A 12,899-nucleotide genomic window follows, 5' to 3' on the forward strand; every position below is an offset into this window, starting at 1 on the left:
GCACCACTTGGTGGTACTGCCTGGAGCTCCGAGAGGAAGTCCTGCACTGCAGGGACCGGGGAGTCGACTGGAGTAAGAGATAAGAAGCAAGGGTGATACCCAACATTAGCCAGGAAGGGCATCGTCCACATGGAGGTGTGTTGCAAGTTGTTAAATGCAAACTCTGCCACGGCCAGGTAGTCCGCCCAGTTGTTCTGCTGCTGATTCATGAAACAGCACAGGTAGTGCTCCAGCATCCCTATCACCTTCTCTGTCCCCCCCATCGGTTTCAGGATGGTGCACCGAGGACAAACAAACAAGGCTGTGCAGCCGGAAGACGTGCTGGATTAACCTGCAGGGGGGGGGGGGCGCAGGCTGTCGGCAATCTCCGACATGGAATGAAATGTGCCATCTTCGTAAGCATGTCCACCACCACGAGGACCGGGGTAAACCCTGAAGACAGAGGCAATTCTGTCAGAAAGTCCATGGACACGGCTGCCCAGGGTCTGTCCGGGGTCAGCAATAGCTGAAGCAGGCCTGGAGGAGCTCCCATCGCTGACTTAGTCTGCTGACACTGTACACAAGAGGTGACGTATGTCTGTACATTGTGTCATAAGCGGTGCCACCAGAAGGTATGGGAAATCAGGTTCAAAGTCTTGGAAAGGGCAAAATGTCCCACCTCCAGATTGTCATGGCACTGGGAGATAATAAGTCCCCGGAGGGGCCCCGTGGGCACATAGAGCCTGTCCCGGTACCTCAAAAGATCATCATCGAAAGTCCACATGGAGGCCAGCCCTATCTCTGTCTTCGGTTGCTCCACCCACTTGTCGTGCCGCTGCGCATCCCATATCCAAGGCCGTAAATCCACAGTCTCGTGAACTGCAGTGAAGGATTCGATGGGCAAAACTATGCAGGATGGAAGCGGGTCTGCAGTGGAAGAGTATTCAGGTTTCCGGGACAGGGCAATCGCCCTTTGGTTGTGCACACTCAGGATATAGGTCACTCTGAAGTTGAACCCAGCAAAGAACAGGGACCATTAGATTTGGCGCTGGTTCAACTTGCACGCAGTTTTCAGGAACTCTAGATTCCTATAGTCCATTCGGACATCAACTTGATGCCTGGCCCCCTCCAGGTGATGCCTCCAGACCTCAAACACCACCTTAATGGACAGAAACTCATTCTCCCAGATGGTGTAATTGCACTAGGAAGGATTGAGTTTCTGCGAGAAGAAAGCACAAGGGAAAAGGGTGCCACCAGGGCGTGAGCCTGCAGTAACACCATGCCTGACACATCTGCCTCCACCACAAACGGACAATGGGGATCAGGGTGTTTCAGGATCGGCTCCTTCATGAAGGCGTGCTTCAGGGCCTTGAACACATGTTGCTCTGTAGGCCCCCAGCAAAATGGCACTTTCTTCTGCAGGAGCCGAGTGAGAGGCATGGTCAGGGAAGCTAAGCTGGGGACGAAGGTCCGGTAGTAATTGGCAAACCTGAGGAGTCATTGGACATCCTTCACCCACCAAGGAGGCTTCCAACTGCGCAAAGACTCTGCCTTGCCCGGCTCCATTTCAATTCCTTCAGGGAAGATACGGAGCCCCAGGAACTCAATGGTAGTCTGCTAGAAATGACACTTCTCCAGCTTTGTGTACCAAGGATGCTCCCAAAGTTGTTGCAGGACCAGACATAGGTGCTGCCGATGATCCTCCCGAAAAGCCGAGTAAATCAAAATGTCATCCAGGTAGATGACAACAAACTGGTCCAAAGGGTCCCGGAAGATATCATTCATAAAATGTTGGAAGACAGCCGGGGCATTGGTCAATCCAAAGGGCATGCCTGTACTCAAAATGTCTGTATCGAGTGCCAAAGACCATCTTCAATTCGTCCCCCACCCGGACTTGGATCAGATTATAGGCACCCTGCAAGTCCAGTTTTGTGAACACCGTCACCTTCCAGAGCTGCTCCAGCAACTCAGGAATCAGAGGCAGAGGGTAACGGTTGTGCAGCATGATTGCATTCAAGCAATGGTAATCATAGCAGAATCTCAGATCCCCGGTCCTCTTCTTGATGAACAAGACCGGGGCAGACAGTGGCAAAGACGAGGACTGGATAAAACCCCAGGCGAGGTTCTTGTCCAGAAAGTCCCACAATACGGCCAACTCCAGCTCGGATATGGAGTACAGGTGACCCACAGGGAGCTTCACGTCCAATACCAAGTCAATGGGGCAGTCATAAGACCGGTGCAGCAGCAATTGGTCCACCTCATGCTCGCTGAAGATGTCTGTGAACTCCGCTAAGTCCGGTGGCAAGGACACCCTGGGTGAACTCAGCACCTGGCCTGCACAGACGTGATGGGTGTGGTCGACACATTGTAGGGACGGGAGCATGACCAAGTTCTGGACCAATAAATCTGGGGGCCATGTCCCCACAGACAGGCCAAGCCCAAAACCATGGGGAAGTGCAGGCTCGAGGCAATGTAAAACTGGATGGCCTCCTTGTGATCCCCGATGTCCAGGCACAAGGGCTGCGTGGCGGCCTTGATATGCCCAGACAGAAGCACCCGGCCATCAATGGTCTTGACCAGCATCAGTGGGTCCACTGGACACAGAGGGATGGCATACTAGGTCACAAATGCCTTGTCCATGAAGTTCGTGGTAGCCCCGGAATCCACCAGGGCATGGGCCGGAATCCCCAGCAGACTACCAGACAGGAGAATGCATGCTGCCAAGATCAAGTTCTGGGGAGGGCCATCAATCTCTGTCTCAGTGTGCGCCCAACCTAAGGTCTCCCTCAGATCCGGCTCTGCCTGTTTCCCAACAAGTTGTTTTGGAGCTAAGGGGGAAGGCCCCAGACCTTGCAGCCCCCTTGCAGCTACTCTTCTTGGGGCAAACCAATGCCAGGTGCCCAAGATCCCCGCAATAAAAGCACAATCCCCCTGCGCGCCGTCTGTCCATCTCAGTTCGTGGCAAGCAGGGTTTGGCGGCACCCAAGTCCATGGGCTCTTCCCATGGAGCTAAGGTCTCCCACAGGATTGGCACCTCTCTGGTCTCCTGGGACACGTGGCAACATCTCCGCCTCTGCAACCGGGCGTCTATTTGGAGGCGCAGGTAGATCAGCACATTGAACGTTGGTGGCCTGTCCACCCGCACCAGCTCATCCTGCAGGTCATCCGATAGCCCATCTTGAAAAGTGTCCATGAAGGCTGCCTCATTCCAGGCTGAATTTTGGCTAAGAAGCCGGAATTCACTGTCATAGTCCTACAAGGAGCCCCAGCCCTGCTGCAGCATCTTGAGATGTCTGGTGGCTGTTTTCTCCTTAATGTGGTTCTCATACATGAATCTGAGATTATCACAAATCCCCTGAAATCATCCAGCAAGGGGCTCCCCGTTGAGATCCGTACCCTCACCACTATCCAGACCTTCCGCGCAGCCCTCAAGATCTGGCTCTCCCAGCAGGCCTGGGGATAGGTTCCCAATTTACCCGCCCGAGTGTTTGATTGCTGAATGAAAGTTGTGTTTTTACTATCTTTTCTTTGTTCACATACTGTTCTGTTTTTGACACTGCACCCCCCTCCCTTGTGGTTGTAAGCCGCCCTGAGTCCCCTCAGGGAAAAGGGCGGCATATAAATCCCAATAAAACTCTAAAACTCTAAACTCTAGCCTGGATCAACAAAGGAATAGCACGACTTCCTGGGAGGAGCCTGCTGATGGTGGCAGCTTAAAATTTAGCTGCCCCCGAATTCCTGGTCACGTATCTGTTTAGATGATCATCCATCTGACGTCTTAACAGGTTTTCTTATCATTCAGGCAAGAAGGGAAGAAGAATAGTTTTGCTGGCAAATGCCCTTCGATTTTTGCAGCTTTTGTGCCTGCAGAGAGAGGGGGGCCAGCCCAAAGCAGAACGGCGTCCATGCTGGGAACTTCAAACTGCCTTGTGTGGTACAAAGTAAGGTCTCCCCCACTCAGTTCAAAGCTTTGATTTATTTGATTTTATCACGAGCTGAATCCGTCTACGTGGAAATTGTTTACCAAGATTTTAGCTTCTTTTTTTTTTTACAAGATTTTCCTCTGAAAATCTATTTACTTAGAGGCTTTTAAAATGGCGCCGAGCAGGCTGGATTCTCCGGTAATAATGATTATCTTCTTAAACTTTTTGCTAAATGCTACAGAACTCTAAAATTTCAAAGGAGCGTCCTTATCACCTGTTTTACAATCGGCCAGCAGAAGCCTTCTAATTAGTTTCATTTTTACAAGACTTCCATTCTCTCATTAATCTTGCTTATCTGGAATTTAAATGGTGATGAATCTGCTGAACTGTCTTGTTACAATGCTTATTTTCTGAAAGTTTTGCCAAGCCTCAAATTTCAAAGTAAAGGGAGAAATTCAGCATCTTTACTTATAGCTGCATAGTCAGACAGCAGAGTTTTATTAATTGCTGGAAGATAAATTTTGGAATGGTCTCAAAACCAAATCCTAATTTGAAACCGTCGCCCTCTATTCCCAGGGGCACATCCCCAGTGCCTGGCACAAGGTTGCAGCCTCCGCTCCCTATGCCCCTTGCTGGGGATTTGTTAACGAAAGAATTCTTCTTGAGTGAACTAAGTGTAGCTCTTAACGCACAGACAATTAAAATGGAAGATAAACTTAGAGATCTTAAAGAGGAGATAAAACAGGAGATAAAACAGGAGGGAAAAGAGGAAATAAAAGAAATAAAAGAGGAAATTAAAGGTGAAATAAAAGGACTTAAACAGGTGTTGTATGAGAAAATCGATGCCAGGGTTGTTAAAATTAAAGATGAAATGCTGAGACTTGTAACTGTATTGACAGAACATGTTTCCAGAATTGAAGATAGTCTAGAGGATCTTAATGAGGCCAATACCAACTTGACATTGAAAACAGAGGCGGTGGAACAAAAAGTGGAAAATGCTGAAAAAGAAATTATTATGATACAGTATAGACAAATGGAGTTCGCATTAAGAGTAAGGGGTCTGCGTGAGGAGAAACAGGAGAACCTGAAACAGATTCTATCAGAAGCCTTTGACCGACTGGTGGGAAGACCAGGGACCAACCTCGACTGGCAGATCGACAAAGTTTATCGCGTTAACTCTTGGGTGGCAAAGCAGAAGCAGCTTCTTCGAGACATCATTATATACTTCACTACAAGAGAGCTTAGAAATATGGTACTACAAGAGTCTTATAACACTAAGCTTCAAATTGGCGGTCAAGACCTGATTGTTTTGAAAGAGATACCACCTCAAATGTTAAGAGCCAGGAGAGACTATGCTTTTTTAGTCGAAGAACTCAGAAATCGTCAGATACAGTATAGATGGGACGCACCATTTGGCATCATACTTACATTTGATAGGCAAAGATATCGCCTCAACTCTGTATGGAAAGCCCGAGATTTTTATCATAATATTTTGAAGGCTGGATATCCTGCATCATCTGGACCTGGAGAAAGACCCCATAAGGACAGGACAGACAGCAAACTACACAACCACCAGATAAGATGGAGCATCTCTCTCTTCTAGAAGCGCAAGGTGTTATGGAACAAAGACCTAGCCACATGATTACTAGACGAATGGAGAAACAAGCTAAAAAGCAACAACATCAACAATCACCGGCCATCAATCAAGGAGCTACAATAACAAGTCTGGAAGCAGTGGGAGGAGCTAGGCCTAAGGTTAAACAGGCCATGCAGGAAGCTCTAAAAATGCTTCAGCCAACCAAAGATGACAACTAAGATTTTAACATGGAATGTCAATGGATTGAATTCCCCACAGAAGAGAAAGAAAATATTTCACTATCTCAAACATAACATAATTTGTTTGCAAGAAACTCATATCAAATCAACTGATCAAAAATATTTGATTAACTCAAAACTTGGTCAACATTTTGTAGCTTCTGCTATGAAAAAGAAGAATGGTATAGTTGTATACTTAAGAAAAGACATGAAAGCTGAATTAATTGAAGCAGATCCCTTCGGAAGATATATCGCTTTAGACCTAATCCTAGAAGGGAAAAAGACATTACTTTTGGGAATTTATGCCCCTAATCAACAGCAAGATGGATTCTATAGAAATCTTCATGCTAAATTAGTACAGTGGGACTATAGTTCCTGTATACTATTGGGTGATTGGAATGGTGTGATAGACACTAAGAGAGATAAGAAGACTTCTCGCCCAAATACTAAGTTACCCAAACCTTTTTTTGACATCATGGATGACTTTGAATTGAGAGATATTTGGCGAGAAAGAAATGCAGAGGAACATGATTTCACTTTCTTCTCTGATAGGCATCAATCCCTTTCAAGGATTGATTTTATACTAACCACTATTGATTTGCTTTCTAGAGTCAAGAAGACAAAGATTGCGGCTAGGGTCCTTTCGGACCATAACCCAGTTTGGATGGAGTTGGGAAGGGTAGTGCAGGCAAGAAGGTCTTGGAGATTGAATGAAAACTTATTTAGATATGAAAAGTATATTAATGATTGTAAAAAATTGTTATCTGAATATTACATTTTGAATATGAATAAGGGTACATCTATGGAATTCGTATGGGATGCAAGCAAATCGTATATGAGAGGAGTGCTGATGAATATAAATAAAACACATAGATATAAACAAGGGTTAAAACGAACAGAACTGGAAGAGGAAATTAAGAGAAAAGAGTTTGAGCTAACAATGAATCCAGGCGATACAAAGGTTAAGGAAGCTATCACCATATTAAAATCTCAATTTTACATGTTGATCTCTGACCAGGTAGCTACTAATTTATTATATGCAAAACACAATACCTTTTGTAACGCAAACAAACTTGGCAGATGGTTAGCTTATCAGATTAGGAAAAAAAGGAAAACTCGAAATATATCTAAACTGATTTACAGAGGGAAGGAGGTGTTTCAAAAGGAAGAGATTCAAAAGGTATTTCGGGAATTTTTTACAGAATTGTATAAAGGGGATAAAATTAATGGTCTAGATATAGACAAATATTTAGATAAAGAGAAAATACCTTCAGTTAGAGAAGAGCACAGGCAAAAATTGAATCAACCAATAACCTTGGGGGAAATTTTGCAGGTAATTAAGCAATTAAAGTTAGGGAAAGCACCAGGTACAGACGGTTTGACAGTGGTTTACTATAAAAATTTACAGTTAGAAATGGTAGAACCTCTTAGAGAATTATTTAATAAGATTCAAACGGAAGGTAAAGTGCCTCCATCTTGGAAGACAGCGTTTATATCTTTGATACCCAAAGAAGATCAAGATACTACCCAACAAAAAAATTATAGACCTATCTCATTACTTAATGTAGATTATAAAATCTTTACTAAAATACTAGCAAATAGGTTAATGCTGGTTATTCAACAATTGATACACACTGACTAAACAGGTTTTATACAGGGGAGACAGATGAAAAGTAATGTCAGATTAATTATTAATGCATTAGAATATTTGGGAAAGAACAACCAGATCCCTGCTGCGTTCATATTCCTGGATGCTGAGAAGGCCTTTGATCGAGTTAATTGGCAATTTCTGTTGAAGATATTGCAAAAAATGCAGTTAGGAGATAATTTTTTACAGTCAATTAAAGCAATATATCAACAGCAAACAGCACAAATTATAGTCGATGGAAGTTTAACAGACTCCTTTCAAATTGGAAAAGGTACAAGACAGGGCTGTCCTTTGTCCCCGCTATTGTTTATTATAACTTTGGAAGTATTGTTGAATAAAATACGGGGCTTGGATGGTCTAAAAGGGATCAAGATTAGGCAGCAAGAATACAGAGTGCGCGCTTTTGCGGATGATTTGGTCATAATATTGGAACAACCGCAGGAATCCAGTAGGGTTTTAATGAATACGATTAATCAATATGGTCAAGTATCTGGTTTTAAAATAAATTTAGGAAAAACCAAAATATTAGCTATAAATATGAATACTAAACAAAAGGAAGAATTAGGAGGGACGCTAGGATGTGAAGTGGTCAAAAAAGTCAAATATCTTGGAGTCAATATTTTAACCTCAAACGGGAAATTATATAAGCATAATTATGAACCACTTTGGCATAGAATACAGATAGAGATGAAAAAATGGGAGAAATTGCACTTATCTTTGCTGGGCAGGATAGCAGCAGTGAAAATGAACATTTTACCAAAATTTTTATTTCTCTTTCAAATGTTACCTATACTTTAAAAAGATGTGAATCTTTTAGAATGGCAGAAGGGTATCAACAAATTTGTATGGGCAGGAAAGAAGCCGAGGGTAAAGATGAAAATAATGCAAGATGCATGGGAGAGAGGAGGCTTGAAATTACCTAACCTAAAATTATATTACGATGTAGCGGCGCTATCTGTAAATAGTGATTGGACTCATTTAACTAATGATAGAATACTGAATATCGAGGGATACGATCTGGTATATGGTTGGCATGCTTACTTGTTGTTCAACAAAAAACTGGATAGGAAGTTTAAAAGTCATATTTTAAGAAATGCTTTACTGTGGGTCTGGAAAAAATACCAATATAAATTAAATGACAAAATACCCATGTGGGCAATTCCTAGACATACAATTGAAAATATGAACATAGAACAAAAACAGGATAGAACTACCTATAGACAGCTTCTCATTTTGGAAAGGGGGGTACTACAATTAAAATCTTTGGAGGTATTAAAAGAGGAGAAGGTAGTTCAAACATGGTTCCAGTATGGGCAATTACAGGCCAGGTGGAAAATAGATCAAAAAATTGGTTTTATCCAAGCTGAAGATAATTTGTTTAAACAAATAAGAGATCAAGGCTTAATGCATATAAAGAGGATATATAATGTACTAATACAGATGGATTCGGAAACAGAATTAGTTAAAGATTGTATGATAAAGTGGGCTCAAAATATTGAAGAACCAATAATGTTGGATACATGGGAAAGAATATGGGTAACAATTGTGAAATTCACAGAAGCTCAAAATCTGAGAGAAAAATTTTATAAGATGTTCTATAGATGGCATTTAGATCCTAAAAAGTTGGCTTCTATGTATCCGAATGTACAGCCTAAATGTTGGAGGTGTGGTTCTCTCGATGCTACATATTATCATATATGGTGAACCTGCCAAAAGGTTAAGGCATTCTGGATAAAAATATGGTGGATTATGCAAAATATCTTTAAAAGAAGGATAAAGTTTACTCCTCAGTTATTCTTACTAGGTATATGTACTGACTTTATAGTGGTAGAGACTAACTTGATTCTGCACCTAATAACGGCAGCAAGACTGTTGGTGGTGCAATACTGGAAGAAGGAAGACTTGCCTACAACTCAAGAATGGACATTGAAAGTCACAAATTTAGCCGAGATGGCTAAAATATCGGCATATCTTAAAGATCACTCAAATGAGAGATATAAACGAGACTGGAAAAAATGGATTGATTATATACAAAATAAATACGGGACCAAGAAATTCCAGTTAGCCTATGCTTAAGATCAGAAATGATTTAAATTGTTTAAGGTTAGTTCAGCAAGAAGAAGCTAAGGTCAATGTAGAATGTCATTAATTTCTTTATTTCTTTTTTCTCAATAGATTTTAGACTGTGTTTGTTAAAAATCCATACCGTGTACGGATTCTGGGAAGTCGGGGGGGAGGAGGAAGGGGCTTGGGGGGGTGGAGGGAGGGAGGGGTTTACATTAGGCTAAAAACTAGAACTATCTTGACATACAAAAAATTGTACTTCGATGTTTTACTGATGGAGGAATGATGAAATGTTTGTTTTAAAAGAAATAAAACTTTTGAACTTAAAACAACAACAACAAAGGAATAGCACAATGAGCTGCGGAGTCTGAGAATAAACTGATGATAAACCCCACTTTAGCCTGGTCAGTGGGAAAGTCCTCCTCTCTCAGACTGATAAAAAGCTGGCATTGTCCCAAGAAAGCTGGAAACATTGCTTCGTTGCCGTCAAACTTATCCGGCACGGCAACCAGATATTTCAGCCAGCAAGGCCAGCTGCTGTGCAAGTTGGGCATTTTCTACATGTAACTGATCCATGATGGCTTAATGTAACTTTTTGTTTTTAGTTTGGGCAGGAAACAAACTGGCCTGTGAATAAACCAGACCACAGGCTTGGCTATTTGCCACTATTTAATGAATGTGATAACCTGTCCTTTGGCTGAAGACCCAGGCAAACTCATGTTCAAGATAATTGGTTGGCAGCAACCCAGAAGCTCCAAGAAAGCAACTCAGATAATTCCACAAGACACGACTAGAATACAGATTTCTTCAATAAGAGTTCGAACAGTTGTTTCCTGCAAATGTTCCCTCCCAACACCCTTCCTTATAAACCCTCTTGGGAGGGGTCCAGGCACAACCACCTGTGTGTAATTATTGTCTATGAGACTGCTCTGAGTCTGAACCCTGCCCAGGGTACTCCACATCTTCCATGGCAGTCTCATATGGTTCTTCGCAATCCGAGTCCATCAGCAGCTCAACCAGATCCTGCTGGGCCACAACAGATATCCATTCCACTCAAATCTTAGATCATCTTCTAAATCCAATACCTTTCTATTTCTTAGCAAAACAAACCTTTTCATTCAAACTAAACAGCTGGTAACAAAATATACTTTTAAATCTATTGATCCTTCTCTTTCATTTGCATCTTGTAATACCTCATATTTAACTTGTATTTTTCCCCTGTCATACAAATTTAGATGTATCTTTCTGCCATTGTTTAAATGGTACGTCAGTTGTCAAAAGAATAACATTCTAGATAAAGTGTTTGTCTTAATCACAGAAATTCTCCCCAATTTATTTATTCTTTATTCCTTCTATTATTTTCAGTTTTTATTTGCCACTCTCCATCATGATAATAAAGGGAATGGCAGAGCTTTTTCAGGGAAACAGATGCAAGCTGGGTGTAGCAGAAATTATCCGACTTTTTAAAATGTTGTTAATGTCACCTGTTAAAAAGAAAAACAATCTGATTTGGATATTAGAAAAAGAATGTGGAATTAATGATAAAGCTTATCTTGCATTCAATAAATCAGCATCATAAATATGACTATGAAACTAAATATGAACAAAACAAAACATTTTAGATCAATATACTACCTTAAGAGCTGTTCTAAAAGATCTATTCTATTTTATCTCTGAGATTTAATCCTTCTCTTGAGACATTAGTTCTAGAGGTCTATTTCTTTTTTATTGCCGCACTATTAAATAAAGTTTAAAACTGCCCAAAAATATTAAGCAAAAGCTTGGTCTAATATGAAATTATTCAAGATTAGAGGGAAATGATGCTTTTACCTATTAATGAGAGTTTGAAACATATCCTCCTGAGTGGGATTTAACTTCATGATCTATATTTTTGACTATCATATATTCAGTTTGAAGATGATGACAGACTGAAGCAGAAAGTGAAAGATTCCTTTTTTCAAGTTTTTTTTTAAATTTGAGAAGACAAAAGTATGGATATCAAACTCCAGCCTCTTTTTGTTAAGTAATTCCATTCCTTTCTGTAAATTTTATTTCTTATTCTACTGTTTCTTTTTGCACTATTTCATTATTTCTATTTATCTTTGAAAATTAGTTAACAGTAACTGTTAACCAAAATATAAAAGGAGAGTTAAATAAAGTACAACCACTTATATGCAACCACCAGAAAGCAACTTGATTCTAAGCTTAAATTACTGAGCCAAGGTTTGATTATTAGAATAATCAAAATAGTTGGGTCATATTGTTCTCATTAATTCCACTTAGATGTCCTCTCTAAAAAAATTAAGAGTTCCACTTAGATAGTATTTAGAGGCTTACTGGATTCCCCAGCAAAACACTTCATAAGCACCTGAGATGTTTACCAACTTCTAAAGAAGATGGGTCTTCTCTTTACCAGAAACCTTTTGATTTACTTTTGCATCAGCTATCAGCCTTGGTAACTCTAATGTCATTTTAAGAACTTCCTCTTTCTGATGTATCGGATCAAAAGTAGAAGAGAAATAACTATAATACACAAATTATCCATTGTAATATAAAGCAAATAGTGGCAGCTCTGCACATGGGTCATTTGCATTATGAGAAACAGGCGTGAAATTAGCAGTAATGAGGCTTGTTAGAAGCTGCAGCCATTGCCTTACTTCATGTAATGAAATGTTTTTGCCATCACCATGACAAAGTCTCAAAAGTTTTATTTTGTTTTCTATGATTACTCTATATAGTTAATTTAGGCACTGCTGATCAAACTGTATATTTCAATTCAACCCTGAGCATAAAGATATATGGTAAAAGTATATATTGCTGTGAGGAAAAAAAATATTTTGAAAGGCTAAAGAAAGAGAAAGGTTATAATATAAAGCTAAAATGACAAGATTAAAGGTGATCAAAATTGACAAAGTTTAATAAGATTTTTTTAGGTTGCTTTCATTTGCAAAAAGATTTCACGTAAGGGCCACTAGCTTATTATCAAATCCCTTTTTTACTATTGATAACATATATGTGGAGAGGTTATTTACACAAGCTTAGATTCTTAACCTAGAATCTAATATCTCTCTTAATGTCATTTTTGCTCCTTGTTAGCACCAGAATTTTGTTGAAGGAGGAAATTGAAAGACAAGACTATACCAGGATAGTCCATTTTACATGCCTGCCAGCCTCCTTCTAGTGCATAAACCTTTCATTTTAAAATTATCTGGTGAAGTACAATTAATAGCATTGATAACTGTTGAAGCTGTACAACATTTAGCCAGTTATGACTGGGTTAGCAAGGTGGATAACATGGGCCTTGCTTCAAAATAGATTTCTCTTGAGATTAGATTACCCTCATTTGTCCAATCACAAGGGTTTTTGAAGAGGATGGGGAGAACCAATAACTTGTTCTTAGTAATTCCAGGAAGAAATTATATGTCTATCCTATCAACCAAACTAGTCAAGGACTACATTTTCTTTTATGA

Source organism: Thamnophis elegans, chromosome 6 (genome assembly GCF_009769535.1).
Source record: "Thamnophis elegans isolate rThaEle1 chromosome 6, rThaEle1.pri, whole genome shotgun sequence".
Lineage (NCBI taxonomy): Eukaryota > Metazoa > Chordata > Lepidosauria > Squamata > Colubridae > Thamnophis > Thamnophis elegans.